The following is a 15171-nucleotide window of genomic DNA, read 5'->3' as shown; positions in this document are numbered from 1 at the left end:
TTCTCCGTTTACCTCACTCTCGGCTCGGTTTAACTTTGGTTCAACACGGATGTCGACTTTTCCCACAGATCAGAATGAATTTTTAATACCAGCCGCATTATCCGCAACGTTGCCAAATTTCCTTTCCTGAGAAAACTCGTGTAACTGGATTTGAAATTTCCCAACAAAGCCGCAAACTTATTTATTCTAATTTCGGAATAAAGAGATTTCTGGAGCGATAAAGTAGTGGAGGATGTCTGTGTGTTACATAAAGTCCACCCCTCCCCCTTTTTCAGGAGGCATTAATTAAGGAGATGAAATAATCAGATGGAGGATGCGGTATATACTATAGAAATTGAGGAAATACAATAAATGCATAGATTGGATTGAAATTGATACAAGGCGAAAGGCGTTGGGGCTGAAAGAGACTCGGGACGTCACTCGGTCTGTTTTAGGCGACATTGAGCCATCAGCAGCTTCGCTCTCATCTCAGCTTTGCTCCAGCTCGCTGCTAGGCTCTCGGGCTTTTCTCAGATCGGAATGAATCTTTTATGCCGCGAGCTACGTTATTCACACAACGTCTGATACAGATGTTTCTCCTTGGCAACGAGCAAAGAAAATTAAATTTGATTCTATTTTAAAAATTGCAAGTTCAATCTCGCGCAGTTCATTAAAATAGCCACACATTGGTGTATAAACACAATGTTCTCTTCTTTCTATTCTATGCTACGTATATAGTATACAGAGTGCACACGATCGATCACTCGCTTGTAAAAATAAAATTGACGGTTTTGTTATCGCAGCAATATGTAAAAATCGATATTCGTAACGTACAAAAATCTAGCACGAGCATTCTTCCCTCTTAACAATTCAGGAGTAATGTAATCGCTGTTTCCATTAAGACTCAGCATTTTTTGCAGAAACGGAGGTATAATTATTCTTTCCCTGGTAAGAATAGAATTTGCACGCTGCTGCGCTATAGATCGATATTCGGGGCTCGAAGGAAAAGTGTAGGAGGGGGGAGAAAATTAAAAAGAACTCAATGAGGCTGGAAAATGGTAGAAAGTGAAAAGCGAAATAGACCGATGCAACGTGCTTAGTTGCATTGGGTTCTTTAAAAAAGCTACAAAAATTCCATTTCTTCCAACAAAATCCAACAGATTTTTTCAAAAGTGTCTCTTCGGCAAATGGAAGCTCGATCTACCGAACAAGATAGACGCGATCGACGATCATTAAACTTACGGAGTAAATAGTATTTCACGACTGATAAACGTACGAGCGAGGTAAAAGTTAGAAAAATAAACCAACGAGAAATAAAAGAAAAGAAATGTTGTAATGTGCGTGCGAAGAAGCGATTAACGTTGGCTTTGAATAAAAGGCAGCGCAGTTTTGCTCTTTTCCCTCCACAGATCTCTTTATTACTGCCAGTGCGATAATCTTTGAGATAGAGTTTAAACAGAGAGGGAGAGAACTGGTCGAATTCTCTGGCTATGTATTCATCGTAGAAATTAATATGCAATGTAGATTGGAGACGACTGACGCTTGGAAGGATACGTAAACATATTACGTTGAAGAGACGCCAGGAGCGGCGGGAACGGGGAAGGGCGACTCTGACTAACCGTCGAGGATGTTTAGATGCAAGGCTTTGATGGAGGGGGGGGGGGGGGGGGCAGCGGAAGAAGGGATAGGATGGAGAGCGAGCGAAACGACGAGAGGATCGATAAAATCGCTGCGATTCTTTCGTTCGACGCGACACGGTCACGACAGCTCTCCGACTAAGATTGAGAAATCGAATGAATGGAGGGTGATCGTCACGCGACACCCTTAAGGGTATCGCTACTCTACGCACAACCCCCACTCTCCTCGATCCTCACCGACAGAGACCTAACTACTCATATCGAGCAAATCTATTACCCACGTAACAATACTGGTATATATACACATGAACCGTTCTTCCTCTCCACATTTCTCAATTTGCTCTCCTCCAACGATTACCCTTGAAGCAAGCCAAATCCCCCCTTGTTCCTCGCGGTTTATCGCCGATAAAACAGCAGACCCTCTCTGCTCTTGAAAAATTCAACGCACGAAACATTTACAGGATGGTAATATATATATATATATAAGAGGGATAGCCACTGATACGTTAAAAGGAAAATCTGCCAATATAGAAAAAAGCTTGGATGTAGAAGCTGACGAAAAATACAGACCCTGAAGAGGTATACTTCGAAAGACTCAGGTTTTAAAGAAACTTTATTTCTTTTAATTTCATATTTTTAGAAATATTTACGAGCGTTTGTTCGGAGGTTTAAAATTTAGCTGGAATTCTCGCAGAGGGAGAGGAAAGAAAATGAGAATGCACTGGGATATGTCTGTATTATTGCGTTCGAGGAGGTATGCTGCGGAGCCTAAATATCCAAGAGTTCGCATGACTGTTCTGGGTAGGGATGACGCACCGCACTGAGGATCCTTCAGGAACGCAGGCTGCGATCAGCGTCTGTTTGCTATCTAGCGCATTGGGTGGCGGGGACAGGGAGAAAGAAACGGAGAAAAGCGTTATAAGATCCTAGACCATCCGGACCCTGATTCCCCTCGATCACCAACACACGTATTTCATCTTCTATAAAAAATAGTAAGTATGTAGCAATGATGAAGAGTCTGCGATTCTCTTGTAATAAGAAAAGTCTCCCTCGTCCGCACTGAAGTTCTCCCTTTTCAACACGTATCGATCTTCGCTCTGCTTTCTATCAGTTTCATTCTTATCGAAGTGTCCCTTTATGGCAGATATGACAATAAGTAATTCTCCGTCGTAATGACTTTCCTCTTATCCACGCTAATGCTTTCTATTGACGAGTCAAAAGCACATACTACTGTAGCATATATAGCACGACTCGTATATATCCGGACTATTATATAAAGCACTAAATTTTATTCCATCCTGCAATCATAATTGATTCTATCGAATTAATAATTCAATTGTTCGCTATAAAGAATCCATACTACCAGCACGAGGCTATTGATAAATAGAAACGCTATACGTACCAATTCCTTTCGCAACGAGTTAACAAAATGTGCGATAGAAGATTTGGTATAACGCGGCAGCTTTTCTCTCTTCCGGTAATTTAACAATACTCTACTGCAGTCATATTTTCTCTGTAATAATATATATGAGTGTGCGTGTGTGTGTGTGTATTAGAGATATTATTTGTAATTTCTGATATTCCTCGTGGCACGTGTGTGTGCGTGTTTGGGCGAGTGGATGGGTGTGGGACTTGGCCTGACATTATTTTTCAATAGATCCGGGAGGAATAGTGCTGAATTCGTATCATGCATAAATATATTATTACCGAGACACACACGATAATAATAGGAGAGCGAGAGAAGGGAAGGAATGAAAAATTGAAGAAAGAAGGTGACTGGCGATCGATAAAGTTGCTGCAATACTTTCCACTTATGCGAAATAGAGTGCATTGGCCATTGGAGAAGGCAGGATTCACCAACGAGATTCATACATAAATGTGAAAAGTTTCAACGATCACGAGGACGGGCCTTAAAATCCCATTACCGAGTAGAGTTTCACGAAATATCACAATGATTATTGCGGGCAACTTTGGAAGAGAGGACCCCGTCAGCGTAAAAATATAAAAAACTCTCCTAACATAACGCAAACTCTTTTCATCGACATAACTTTTAAACGACTGTTTCCCAAAATTATTCATTTCTCAACAATGACGATTGAACGTCGAATGGAAACTTTTACTCGGTTATATATTTTTGTTTTTAATAACAGCGATTATGAGCGTTAGAATTTTTCAACCCTCCTTCATCCTTTCTACTCACTTTCCCATCTGTTAATTTATCACGAGTCCGCCTGGCTAACTATCGTATCGAAACTCATCTGAAAAGCTCGGATTCGCGAAAGGTACAAGTTTTAAGATGTTTCGTTCACTTTTCAATTAGTATAAAAGACAGTACTCCGAGATACTATAGAATTCACGAATTTCGTTAAACGTCGCAAAGCGTGAAGAATGTCTCAGGATAATTGAGAATCCACTCTAGTGGATTAAGTCAGGAAAAGATTTTCTTACTCTTCTTAAATCGATCTAATATCTTCAAATCCACCAACGAGCGCCAACTTCTTGATTATCTTCTTGCGATATTAAGGGAATCAGGCTTTGCTCTATAATTTTCAACAAAGAATCTTAAGAACAAGAAAATAACATCTATAGATGTTTTAGGAATATTATAATTCTGTCGTGTGAAAAATGTAACTTCTAAGTATATTAATTAATTGACAAAATTATTTGTTTAGTTAATTAACTATTTAATTTGTAGCTCTTTTTAAGCTTTATTATTATTCATACATCAAATTGTCAATTGGACAAATAGTAGCATAAAAGTACACTACCCTCTGTGCACTGTCCCTTGAATCTAAAAAAAATAGAACTCTGATATAAATAATAACCAAACCTGAGGGTACTGCAGAAGCATTAAAATGTAAAATCTTACCACAAATAATCTTTTAATGCTTGATTACGAAGAACCAACATTGGAATCGTAGTACCAAAGCTAAGATAAAGCGTAAAGATAAGAGTCAATTTGTATTTGTTGCTAATGTCGAACGGCAAGTTCTGCAAATACGAAATAATTTATTTAATAACGAATATATTCAAAAAAGGTATATATTGAATGAAGTGCGAAACAAAGTTGCAAAGATTTATCGTTAAGTAGATTCACGAAGAAGATTTAGATACTATGTAGAAAATGTAAAAGTTGCTTACACTGCCAGGGTAACCATCGTAAGGATCGTGCGACCTACGAATCGCAGTAGTCGTGAATCTTCTAATTAGCTGCCTGCTCAACATTTCTAATGATTATTAACTTTCAACTATAGTTGAAAATATTTTATTCCAAGCTGCTCAGAGCTACTTCTAACCAACTGATTTAGTCTGACTCGTGGTTCCCTTGGTTTCCCACAAATAAGTGAAGTAAGTCAAAGATAATGTGTGAACTGGTATACGTGTATGTATGTATGCACCATAGTAATACATGTTGTGGTATAGTATATTACTAACACTCACTGTATTTCCAAAAAAAATGACGATCATAACATTTTAGCCAATAGCAGGATTGCGTCTCCTCCATTGCAACCTCGTTAGTAAAATTGACGTAGTCTTTGCTTAAAATCGATTCGTCGGTCTCTAACTAACTTCACTCCGTTATCTCGAAAAAAATTAATTATCATATATTACCACACGACGTTCGTGGCGTTGTTGACCAGCAGCAAACTTCAATCGTGTTCTCCAGTTTTCTCCACGGTGATTCGATCAGACTTTACAATCAATGATGCTGGAACGAAGATAATCAAACATACTTGAATATGCAAAGTTACGAAGGTCGAGAAGGACGTTTTAGGTTCGAATCTCGTCTTCGAGAGGAAAAACGCTAAATTATACAGCAATATAGATAGAATAGTGCCTCGTTAGAGGATTCCCTCTCGCGGGACTGCCGTTGGCAACTCATCGATATCAGGACGCGATGTTTTCTCAAGGTTAAACTCACTCCGAGCTCCGACCACAACCGTGAATAATCTACAAAAAATACGTAGCAAAAAATAACATGCCATACGTATAGGAATAACTGTTTTGTTTTATGCGAATTTTCACATTTAGCAAGTAAGCGCGTACAAGCGTCAAGTGAGAGTTGGGACAAGTGTCCGCCGCGAACGTGACATCGTAAGCTCTCTTCGCGTACTTTTCGCTCTAGCTTAGCTGATCCAATATATACGTATCTCTTTTAAAAGTTGGTAGAAGCAAAAAGCGCGGGTTGGGGGGGGGGGGGGGGGAGTAGTGCGCTGTTTGGCTATGAAGAGCGGACAGCGGGGATATTGATGCACTTAGCCAATCCGGATCGATAAAATTGCCAGGATTTCTTCTTCGGTCTATATCGAATATCTTTGACATTGGTCGGTGAGATTGAAAAATACGAGTGGCACACACTGGCGATAAGCACCTACGCGTATTCGGGGAGAAAAAGGGGAGAAAAATGAGGGCGATAGCCGGTTCCGGTCTGATTTAGGAGTAGTCGAGGAATCGATAGCCTCCGGTGCTCCCGACGTCATTCGTACAGCCGTGTCGCGTCCAACTTTTCATTTTATCTCCTACGAATATTAGATTTTCTTTTTTGCGCTAAATCAAATCTTATTTCAATTGATTTCCGTTTCCACCGTCTAACTAATGCATAGATTACACATTGAATTTTCCACCAAATCCCTCTTTTTCCTCTAAATCCGTTTAACCCTCCAAATATATATATGTATAATAAAATTAATAACTGCACCAATCACATTTGTCCTTTTTACCGTATGTCCCTATATTCCAAACACAATTAATATCCATAGACTTATTATTTATACTCTATTAATTTCACTTTGTTTGCATTGGTGTGCACGCTCTATTCCCCTTTAATTAATGCATAAATTTAATCATCAACTCCAATATTGACGTTTAATGATTAAGCATTCAGAGTTTTTTTTAAATATATATAAATCAAGGGACATGGTAAAACTGTACGTACAGTGAAATGCAATTTGCAGCCATGTTTCGTGTTCGTCCGTTCTTTATTAACGATTACATTAAATTAGCCGAGAGGGATGTTCTAAGAGACCGATGTGTTTGTGTATGCGAATAATAGAAGCAGGTTTAAACCTTGCTGTAATATTACAGTCAAAGATTAAATATGTAATCGCAAAATAAACCAAGTCAGCTAGCCAAGTGGTACGCTCGGAATATAAAGAAGATTTGTCCTTTCAGCTACGTCAGCAGTAGAATCCCTGTGTACCCCGGTTGCAGAAAACAATATCCAAAGGAAAAGCTTAAAATAATGTTACGTTCTTTAAATCGTTTTTTCTCTCCTCGTAAAACACTAGCTTCGCTGCAGTAGTACACATTTCTCTTTGAAAGAAAAAAAAGATAATAATAAATTTTTATCCTTTAATCGTATTAGCTCGTTCAACGTTCGTACGACATTCGACGTCGAATGATCAAGATCTTCGCGCTACTGGAAGGGGCTGGACTTTTGATTGACGGCTGAAAAATCGGCAACGTCGAGTAAGAAATTTCTTTTAGGAACACGGCTCCTTTGTTGTTCTTGGAATAATTATGGTCACAATAAGCATTCTGCGAAAAAGAATAAGATAGAAAGTGACGTTGGAGAATCCGATAATGACGCTGCGGCACTGTTTCGACGATAACTATAGTCGGGGTAACTGGATAGTGTCTAAACGATACGAATTGAGGGGAAACCGAAGCTTTCAAATGGTTCGGTGCGGTATCGGGAAAAGGAGTGGGAGTGGGGCGATGGTAACTTAATTTTTTATCGAAAACGAGTTGCCCCGGCGTTAAACGGAGAAATAAGTCTGCGAGTAGAGTTCTCTCCAGCCCCATTGCACATTTTAGAAAAAGGCTTTTATACTTGGTCCGACAAAGATGCACGAACCTCGCGCGTCACGACCACGAGTTAAAACTGGAACTAGTACAACATCTCGAATTTCCGAATTTCCTCCAAGGCTATTCAAGAGAGTCAGACTAGCAAGAGAGAATATTTTTCCCATCAAGATAAAAGTTGATAATATATAGTATATATTATCCATCGTACGATTATTAGGTGCTCGAAGAAAAGTTTTCTCGTATTTCAAAAGTATATGCGGTCTTAAAAAATGCAGGACCAAGGGAGAAGTAAGTCGCGCGACCTTCCGTCTTCTCTCGCGGATATAGATTATAACGGAAAGTGTATAGAGAACAGTCGGAATAAGTCGGAGAGGATTAGAAATAAGAGAGCAGTGCTTTTGCAAAGGTTGACGCTTCTCGTTGGAGGGAATGGGGTGATAATTTTTTTCTCTTTGGGCCAATCGAGGGGGTTGATTCGATAGGGAAGATCTCGCGCGGCAAATCGAGTCGTTCGACTCTCGACTGCGGGAAAAGGGGGTAGGAGGTAAAGAGGGTGTAGAGGAAAATGCGAGAAATCGATAAAGAGGTGGTTGTTAGTAGGGAGTAGGAGTTGGAGGAGGAGGAGGGGGGGGGGGAGGATGGTGGTAGGGCTGGCGGTGGTTTGCTTTCGCGAAATGGACTTGACAGCGGCTGGCGGACATTGAGGAATAGCTTGAATGGATGAGGCGGATCTAGCCTAGCGAACTCGCTGCTGCTGTAGATGCGATCTCTCTTGCTGTCCGAGGTCGGTTCAATTTGGCGAAATTTGGGAAATCGATCGCCATCGATGTCCCTGCGAGTGAATGCCGAAGCGCCGTGCCGTTAGAAAAGGGAATAGGGGGGAGGGGGGGGGGGGTCACTAATTGAGAAACGGCTGAAACGCGCGCGAGAACGACCCCGACACTGTTAGTCAACTTGGATTCAACCCCGACCTCCTACTAACGACTTAACTGCTAAAGCATCCTTTTCAAAAGCCTCCCACAGCCATCCGATCAAACCTACACACACACGTATTATATACATACAGGTTTTACCTCCGCGGTTCCTCCACTCTTTGCAATTTCTGCAATACAGCAAAATTCCCATTAGCGTAATTAACCTGTCGTTCGATGATCAGCTTTGTTCGTGCGTTAACTCTGCCACTCGCTGGTCTATCGAACTCTCTCTCTCCCTCTGACTCTTTTATCTCGCGCGCACCCCCCCCCCCCCCTCCCTCCGCCTACCGCTTATATTAACGAATTTATCGGATAGCGACCATCAATCATTCGATGTTTGACGACTAGTTTCAAGAGAGAGAGAGAGAGAGAGAGAGGAGCAAGTTGACACACTCTACCCGTTAGAAAGATTTTTTCCAATTCTATTATTAGGAGAATTTAACGAGTGAGAAAAGGACTGGTGAATAAAGTAAAGCCAGGAAATATCTATTGAAATATCTCTTGCGGCTGAATGTCAAATTATCAGCAATCAGAAATTTAATAACTCGGGAGGCCACTGAATTGTAATCCATTCCACGAAGAGAGGAACGATGTAAGAAAATCGAGTTCCACCCTTTGAAATGCAAGGGGATCAGCAATAAGAGGAATTTCAATTGCTCCCAGACCTGATTCCACCACGTCTCATTAATGTTCCTGCACTGTACAGTCCGGTTCAATTTCACTTCACCGACTCTCAGATTTTCTCCGTGGTAATCAAAATTTCTCCTCCCTATACTCGAGGAAAAATCATTGTTTTTCCAACCTTTTCACCTCGATATCAGAATCGATAATTCCATTTAATACCTATATATATATATATATATATATATATATATATATATATATAGGAGATAGCACTTTTCACAGCTAAAGTAGGTATATGATGAAGGGATAAAATAATTGGAGTGAAATTGAAATATATCATCGAGCGTAATCTATACACGACACAAATGTCGTAGACGTATCGTTAAAATATTTGCAACCACGATACAATTATTTGCTTATACCGCGAAAAGCTGCTAATTGCAAAGTGAATAAGCGATTTGCCGTGCGAAAATGTAATATTAGTTTGCATCTGAATGAAGATAACGGAGGTACGTACGTGACAAACATTATATAATTGTGCCACGCGATATAGTACGCAAAGCGGGCCGCTTCGAGTGGCATAAGAAAATTCTGATGCAATTAAATGCGCTTAAGCTCTCCTAAACAGCCCTTTTTACCGTTCATAACCATGAAAATGAGACTGGAGAATTCCACTTGGCACTGTGGCACAATATACAATATGATATTTATATATGCATCTGTGTCTCTCTTCTCATACGCATATGCAAAAATATGTTTTGCAGAATAAAGAAAATTTCTATTCACAGCGTACTTCTCCTTAATTATTTATGCAATTTCTCTTCGAGCTTATACTCCACACAGCGCTGCAGTATATATTCTCCCCGAAGAATAGTTCCCGCTTTGATTTATCTCACCAAGATGTAGTCTTGAACTTTCGCGTTCGCCAGATCTACCGAGTCGAGTTCTAGCATAATGTAATAAATACTAATTTTTCCAAGTATCCACTGTATAGGAAGGAATATTCTTCATTCATTATCAGCTCTACAGTCGTAAGTCTCTCATAATACAGTACTGGGAAGTTTAACATTTTTCATTAATATCAGAGGGTACCTAATGGAAATTACGAGTAATGCGGAGAATGGAGGAAGAACGGGAGAAAAGCTTGCAGCCTTTTAGAGTTTTCTCATTGGTGGATATGGGACAATGGTTTCGCGTTAAATATATCTGGTACTACGTTGAGGCGAGCTTTGCTGGAGGATCCTCGCAGAAGACAAATTTTTATGCACCTCGACTAAACGTCTTTCGTCAAGAATGGTGAGATCGACGTAAACCCAGATCCGGTACATCCTGAAGAGGTGCTATTCGAGAATGTAGGGAACCAGGCTTTCGTACAAAGATTCGAGAGAAAGGAGGAGTTATTAACAGCCTTTGAAAAGATAGTGTTAAAACCCGAAGAACGTGTCACTCGTGTTGGGAATGTTGAAGAAATGACTGAACGGAAGTCGCCAAAGTCTACGAAGAAGATGGCGAGTAAACCTGCAGACACGAAGTGCTTCAACTGCAACAAATAAGGACACATGGCGAAACAATGCGGCAAGTCCAAACGAGATCGAGGCTCCTGCTTCGAGTGTGGCGCAAAGGATCAGAAGCTGTGGAACTGGCCGAAGTAGAAGCTGCCCAAAGATGCCGAGCAGATATCTAGACTCACAGACCGACACAACTTGAAGTATATTCTTATGTTAAGATTATCTAAGGCAAGGCTAAGTCAAAATGAACATATAATTAAAATTTTCATGTAGAACTTCAATTAAAAACAGCAAGTCCATTACTATAATTAAAGAAAAATTTGTGCCACCAAGTTACATTAAGAAAATGCCAAACCGTTGAGCAATACAAATCTCAAATCGCTACAAACTTTAAATAATTTTAGATCCACGTGGCCTACCCTTCCCTTCTTTCGAAAAGTTTGAACGCATTTGGGAAACAATCGCTGTAAAAGAATTGACCCTGTATGGTGCTGGAAAAGTGTAAAAGGAAAATGAAGATAGGACGGAAAATACTACGCTTCCAAGTGGAACCACAGATAGGTGAAAGAAAAAGTTAACAAGAACAGAGTTCTGGTCCCTGGATTCGAGCAGCACGGGCCCAGTTCGACGCTCCAGTGAGCCACTACCTGGTGCTGCTCTAGCGCACTTAATATAACTATGCGGGCGACACCTCATGAGCGAGAATCTCTCAGCGAATCGGCCATCTAGCGGCACTGGATAGAAGCAGAGAGTGAAGAAAGGAGACGAAGAGTGCGTTGGAGCGAGACAACCCTTGAGTGCCGGACCGCTCGACCCTGACACACCTCCGATCTCCAACAATCCCGTTGGCCATTGTCTCGCGTACAGAGTTGCTCGTGATATGGCGGAGATATTCAAAAGTGGATTACACCGGTGCAATAGGGGAGGACGAAACGACGTCCCATTGCCATGAAATGTCCCGAAGAACGGCACGCCAAGCCGAGGACCGGGGCACGCGGAATGAGAGAGCTTGTGGACTTGTGGAGTCCCGAGAACGTCCGTGCGACTACCTTGCTCGTTGCTCGGGCTCTCCCGTCCCTTCCTGGCCCGTCCAAATGCTTTCGAGCGTGCACCCCCCCCCCCCCTTCCCCTCCTCCTCCATCAACTTAAACCCATCAACCTAATGCGACGCCCCCTTTTCTCATCGCGTTAAACCCGCGGTGTAAACTCCTGCGAAACAGTTGCTGAAGACCGAGACTGCTCGTTTCGAATGCATCGTACTTGAAAACTGCACACGGGGAAAATTCCACGAGGTGCGATCGATCACTGGATGCACTTTTCAGCCGCTTGCTGTATAATAGCCAATTGATGGGATTGGCTCGATCCGTCGGCATTTTTTCAACCGAGCGATACATATATCATACGAATTGGTCGAGTAGCGGCTAAACACACCCAATGAGCACCGTCGAACACGGCTTAATCCGCTGGAATCGCCTCCAAATAAATGCACTGACCTCCTCGCAAAATAATCTCGTATTAAATTTCACATGGTCCGACTAATCTCTTTTTCTCGCCAGTCGAAAAGCAACCGGGTAGAACAAACGACGGAACAAACAGAGGGAATTATTTATCGCGCGGTTCAGAACCAGAGTCCAATTTATCCGTGTTAATTGCAAGCTCGATTATTGCAAACAATTACTACCTAATAATTACAACGTGTAATTCCTATTTAATTTAGTGTTCCCCGTCGAACGAGACCATAGGAATGAATCGGTTTTTGCTGCAAATGACGTTGAAATCGTGATAACAATGGAAGATTTTGGTTAATGAGATTATTAATGATTTTAATCGTGTAGGGAATTCGCGGTAGAGAAAAGAGTGTACGATCTACGGTTGAGAATCAAAGAGTCGATGAGAGGGTGTGATATAAAAATCCTGATAAATTCAGGGATAAATGTGTAACCAGGAGAGAATATACACTGGCGAGAGAAGAATTCGCGAGGGGAGGTTCTTTCGACGAGACACGTTCTCGGTTATTAAAGCGAGTATCGAGCCAAGGACAAGATTGGAGAAAAAATCAGATTTCTTCCACAAACTCCTGCACGGGGACAAGGATGAGACTGGGTTATTCGATGTCGAGTGACTTTTCTCAATTTCCCAGGCTGCTAAATTGGATGAAGCCGGTAATAAACACTAACAAGAAACAAGTGACAACGATGCAGCGTGGGATCGCGTGCAGGGAAGCAGAGATGGCTTTCTTCCTGAAAAACAACTCGACAACCCATTCTATGTAATTAGATAAGGTCCATTAGTTAAACCGTTCCCACCACCAATATATTGCACCCGCCCTTAATTCCACGTTCCTACAATAACCTAGCTTGCGAGCACCGATCTTCAAGAATTTAAACAATCGCTGTTAAGCTTTATTTTACTGCAGTCTATATACCTTTTACGAAATACCAAATGACTTTTCTAATTTTCTAAATTTCAAAGTTTTCCAAGATGAACTTTACCAACTGACAGAAGCACGAGTTTGGCTCATGTTTCGTTGAATAAACTAAGGAACTTGGAGCAAGTATTTCATTGATACGATGAAATCTCCGAAGGAATATTGCAAGAATTCATTATATACGTATAAAATAATCCAGTGATAAAAGCAGAAGGAGTGCTTGGAACGATGGATCGTAAAGATTAGCCTAGGTATATATACCGTAAGCAGCTGATCTGGCTTTTGCCCTGGCAGAAAGGGAGAGATTGTTAATAATTAGTGGCTATTTGTAGAGCAGGTGGTGTAGACGGTTGCATGCATTGCTGGACTAAGGAGAATTGCTGAAATCGATAGCGTTCTCAACGCGGCCATTCGTGCAGCTCCTTTGACACGTTGACGCCTCGTGCAAACTTTACGATCCGTAAAGCGTGCGCAAACCTTCGGGTCTCCAACCCCGCTTGTTTCGATCGTTTCTCCGCGAAAAGTTGAAACTCGGCTGACTGGGGAACGTCCTCGATCCAGGACAAAGTCAGCGCTAGACCACTCGTAGACCAAAAATAGACCAGCAGGAAAAAGGAAAGAATGTTTTTAACGCTGCTCGTTCGGCCACTTTCCTCGCCCGCGATTTTTCCTCCGTCAAATTAAAGTCGACGGAATTCTCTCGATCGTCGACTCTGCCAAAGATGGGAAATAGGATACGGGACAGCGTGCTCTGTACTTCCGCTTATTGATTTTCACTCCTTTATGAATTTCTTTCTCTCTCTCCGTCCTATAAATATGGAAAAAAATTGTCGCATTGCGAAAAATTGAAGATCACCGTGCTCTCTGTTCAAGAGTGAGAGAGGAGTGGAATTCAATTAAATTGCTTTCACTGCGAAACATGGGAAATCAGGCGCTGCTACTGCCGTATCCTCGCGATTCAAGGGAAAATCAACGTTAGACCCGGCTATACGCGTCAGAAATAGACAAGTTGCAAAAGCTGATAAGCCACTCGGCCACTGTACGGCCATCGATGAGATCCTTTATCGAATCAAACACCTCGCTATCCAGAGCATCAGCAGCACCTTTTCCAATCCTTTTGTGATCAGTATAAGAAAGGATATTGCGCGAGACGCGCACACACATAACTGTGATAATAATTTATCCAGAATTTACCACACACACACATGCACACATTCCTTCGTTATTTACCTTTCGAAGAATTTGGAGATAAAATTGTTTACAGTCGTTCCATGCTATTTATCGCGTTATTCTCGCGAAAGCTTATCGTAGCAATTAAGCACAGCTGACAAAAGGGCTCTCTAATTAGCGCAGTTGCGATTTCTCACTAATTCTATCCTTTCTCGCACGTGAAATGGGACAGCGAGCAATTAAAGACGACTGATCAAAGGCTTATCGTTGAATGCCTGTATACTAATAACTGGCACTAATGATTAATTCCCTAGGCACTATCAAACGACCGTCTTCCAACTGTTTAAATTACATCGAACCACCTGTTTTAAAAGCTCGTGTTTATTCGCTTGTTCTTGGAGTTGTGCAATTTGCGAAGATTAGTCGAACATTTCTGCGAGCCAGTGAAATTGGCTTATTTCGCGTATAATCCTCTTGATTGTACAGTTGTGTCGAAATCGATCCGGAAACTGAAAAACAGAGCAAAGCTCTCTTCCTGTTTCTCTTTCCCTATTCCCTTTCCCCATTCCACAGTATATATATATATATATATATATACATGGCTCGTGCAATTTTCTCATATCAGCTCTGTGCTATAGAGGCTTGTTCAATAATTCTCAAGGTACCCCTCTCGCTGCGCATATCCCGTTGAACCGTTTTCTCCAGCGCAATTCTTGGTCTATTCGCGTGTCCACCGATGATTCTCGTAGTCTATTTTTCCATTTCCATGTGGAATCGTCGTGTTCCGGCGCGGAGGCATTTGCAAGGAAACGTAACGGTGCTAAGGGGATGTTTGGTGAGAGGGGGGGGGGGGGTGGTAGCTTGGTAGCAGTAGGTGCAAAGTTCGAAAAAGTCGAGACACGGGGTCTGTCGAAGGAACTCAAAGTTTCGGAAGGGGGGGGGGGGGTTTACAGGAGGAAAATCGCAGTGATTTTCGGAAAAAGACTCCGGTGACGGCGCGGCGGTGCGGCGCGCATCGTCACCGGCGTCGTTGTCGGCGTCCC

The sequence above is a fragment of the Prorops nasuta genome, unplaced genomic scaffold (assembly GCF_024137725.1).
Source record: "Prorops nasuta isolate Cenicafe-Biocafe unplaced genomic scaffold, Cenicafe_Pnas_1.2 PNAS00010, whole genome shotgun sequence".
Classification (NCBI taxonomy): Eukaryota; Metazoa; Arthropoda; class Insecta; order Hymenoptera; family Bethylidae; genus Prorops; species Prorops nasuta.
The sequence above is the reverse complement of the archived record's forward strand: the minus strand, read 5'-3'. Positions refer to the sequence as shown.